We start from the raw sequence: 3,960 nt of genomic DNA on the forward strand, positions 1-3,960 counted from the left end.
GAAGGCAGAGAACACATCCACCACAGTAATGTTGACTATCAGGATGCACGGGTATAGAGAAGAAGGCAGAGAACACATCCACCACAGTAATGTTGACAATCAGGATGCACGGGTATAGAGAAGAAGGCACCACAGTAATGTTGACTATCAGGGTGCACAGGTATAGGGAAGAAGGCAGAGCACACATCCACCACAGTAATGTCGACTATCAGGGTGCACTTGTATAGAGAAGAAGGCAGAGAACACATCCACCACAGTAATGTTGACTATCAGGATGCACGGGTATAGAGAAGAAGGCACCACAGTAATGTCGACTATCAGGGTGCACTTGTATAGAGAAGAAGGCAGAGAACACATCCACCACAGTAATGTCGACTATCAGGGTGCACTTGTATAGAGAAGAAGGCAGAGAACACATCCACCACAGTAATGTTGACTATCAGGATGCACGGGTATAGAGAAGAAGGCACCACAGTAATGTTGACTATCAGGGTGCACAGGTATAGGGAAGAAGGCAGAGAACACATCCACCACAGTAATGTTGACTATCAGGATGCACGGATATAGAGAAGAAGGCACCACAGTAATGTTGACTATCAGGGTGCACAGGTATAGGGAAGAAGGCAGAGCACACATCCACCACAGTAATGTCGACTATCAGGGTGCACTTGTATAGAGAAGAAGGCAGAGCACATATCCACCACAGTAATGTTGACTATCAGGGTGCACGGGTATAGAGAAGAAGGTACCACAGTAATGTTGACTATAAGGGTGCACAGGTATAGAGAAGAAAGCAGAGCCCGTATCCACCACAGTAATGTTGACTATCAGGGTGCACGGGTATAGAGAAGAAGGTACCACAGTAATGTTGACTATAAGGGTGCACAGGTATAGAGAAGAAAGCAGAGCCCGTATCCACCACAGTAATGTTGACTATCAGGGTGCACGGGTATAGAGAAGAAGGCACCACAGTAATGTTGACTATAAGGGTGCACAGGTATAGAGAAGAAAACAGAGCCCGTATCCACCACAGTAATGTTGACTATCAGGGTGCACTTGTATAGAGAATAAGGCAGAGCACACATCCACCACAGTAATGTCGACTATCGGGGTGCACGGGTATAGAGAAGAAGGCACCACAGTAATGTTGACTATCAGGGTGCACAGGTATAGAGAAGAAGGCAGAGCACACATCCACCACAGTAATGTTGACTTTCATGGTGCACGGGTAAAGAGAAGAAGGCAGAGCACACATCCACCACAGTAATGTTGACTATCAGGGTGCACAGGTATAGAGAAGAAGGCAGAGCACATATCCAACACAGTAATGTCGACTATCAGGGTGCACAGGTATAGGGAAGAAGGCAGAGCACACATCCACCACAGTAATGTCGACTATCAGGGTACACTTGTATAGAGAAGAAGGCAGAGAACACATCCACCACAGTAATGTTGACTTTCATGGTGTACAGGTATAGAGAAGAAGGCAGAGCACACATCCACCACAGTAATGTTGACTATCTGGGTGCACATGTATAGAGAAGAAGGCAGAGCACATATCCACCACAGTAATGTCGACTATCAGGGTGCACTTGTATAGAGAAGAAGGCAGAGCACATATCCACCACAGTAATGTCGACTATCAGGGTGCACAGGTATAGGGAAGAAGGCAGAGCACACATCCACCACAGTAATGTCGACTATCAGGGTGCACTTGTATAGAGAAGAAGGCAGAGAACACATCCACCACAGTAATGTTGACTTTCATGGTGCACAGGTATAGAGAAGAAGGCAGAGAACACATCCACCACAGTAATGTTGACTATCAGGGTGCACAGGTATAGGGAAGAAGGCAGAGCACACATCCACCCCGGTAATGTCGACTATCAGGGTGCATTTGTATAGAGAAGAAGGCAGAGAACACATCCACCACAGTAATGTTGACTATCAGGATGCACGGGTATAGAGAAGAAGGCAGAGAACACATCCACCACAGTAATGTTGACTATCAGGATGCACGGGTATAGAGAAGAAGGCACCACAGTAATGTTGACTATCAGGGTGCACGGGTATAGAGAAGAAGGCACCACAGTAATGTTGACTATCAGGGTGCACAGGTATAGGGAAGAAGGCAGAGAACACATCCACCACAGTAATGTTGACTATCAGGATGCACGGGTATAGAGAAGAAGGCACCACAGTAATGTTGACTATCAGGGTGCACAGGTATAGGGAAGAAGGCAGAGCACACATCCACCACAGTAATGTCGACTATCAGGGTGCACTTGTATAGAGAAGAAGGCAGAGAACACATCCACCACAGTAATGTTGACTATCAGGATGCACGGGTATAGAGAAGAAGGCACCACAGTAATGTTGACTATCAGGGTGCACAGGTATAGGGAAGAAGGCAGAGCACACATCCACCACAGTAACGTCGACTATCAGGGTGCACTTGTATAGAGAAGAAGGCAGAGAACACATCCACCACAGTAATGTTGACTATCAGGATGCACGGGTATGGAGAAGAAGGCAGAGAACACATCCACCACAGTAATGTTGACTATCAGGATGCACGGGTATAGAGAAGAAGGCACCACAGTAATGTTGACTATCAGGGTGCACAGGTATAGGGAAGAAGGCAGAGCACACATCCACCACAGTAATGTCGACTATCAGGGTGCACTTGTATAGAGAAGAAGGCAGAGAACACATCCACCACAGTAATGTTGACTATCAGGATGCACGGATATAGAGAAGAAGGCACCACAGTAATGTTGACTATCAGGGTGCACAGGTATAGGGAAGAAGGCAGAGCACACATCCACCACAGTAATGTCGACTATCAGGGTGCACTTGTATAGAGAAGAAGGCAGAGAACACATCCACCACAGTAATGTTGACTATCAGGATGCACGGGTATAGAGAAGAAGGCACCACAGTAATGTTGACTATCAGGGTGCACAGGTATAGGGAAGAAGGCAGAGCACACATCCACCACAGTAATGTCGACTATCAGGGTGCACTTGTATAGAGAAGAAGGCAGAGAACACATCCACCACAGTAATGTCGACTATCAGGGTGCACTTGTATAGAGAAGAAGGCAGAGAACACATCCACCACAGTAATGTTGACTATCAGGATGCACGGGTATAGAGAAGAAGGCAGAGAACACATCCACCACAGTAATGTTGACTATCAGGATGCACGGGTATAGAGAAGAAGGCACCACAGTAATGTTGACTATCAGGGTGCACAGGTATAGGGAAGAAGGCAGAGCACACATCCACCACAGTAATGTCGACTATCAGGGTGCACTTGTATAGAGAAGAAGGCAGAGAACACATCCACCACAGTAATGTTGACTATCAGGATGCACGGGTATAGAGAAGAAGGCAGAGAACACATCCACCACAGTAATGTTGACTATCAGGATGCACGGGTATAGAGAAGAAGGCACCACAGTAATGTTGACTATCAGGGTGCACAGGTATAGGGAAGAAGGCAGAGCCCACATCCACCACAGTAATGTCGACTATCAGGGTGCACTTGTATAGAGAAGAAGGCAGAGAACACATCCACCACAGTAATGTTGACTATCAGGATGCACGGCTATAGAGAAGAAGGCACCACAGTAATGTTGACTATCAGGGTGCACAGGTATAGGGAAGAAGGCAGAGCACACATCCACCACAGTAATGTCGACTATCAGGGTGCACTTGTATAGAGAAGAAGGCAGAGCACATATCCACCACAGTAATGTTGACTATCAGGGTGCACGGGTATAGAGAAGAAGGTACCACAGTAATGTTGACTATAAGGGTGCACAGGTATAGAGAAGAAAGCAGAGCCCGCATCCACCACAGTAATGTTGACTATCAGGGTGCACGGGTATAGAGAAGAAGGCACCACAGTAATGTTGACTATAAGGGTGCACAGGTATAGAGAAGAAAGCAGAGC

This window comes from Ambystoma mexicanum, chromosome 9, assembly GCF_040938575.1.
Source record: "Ambystoma mexicanum isolate Mex_15411 chromosome 9, UKY_AmexF1_1, whole genome shotgun sequence".
NCBI classification, from domain to species: Eukaryota; Metazoa; Chordata; class Amphibia; order Caudata; family Ambystomatidae; genus Ambystoma; species Ambystoma mexicanum.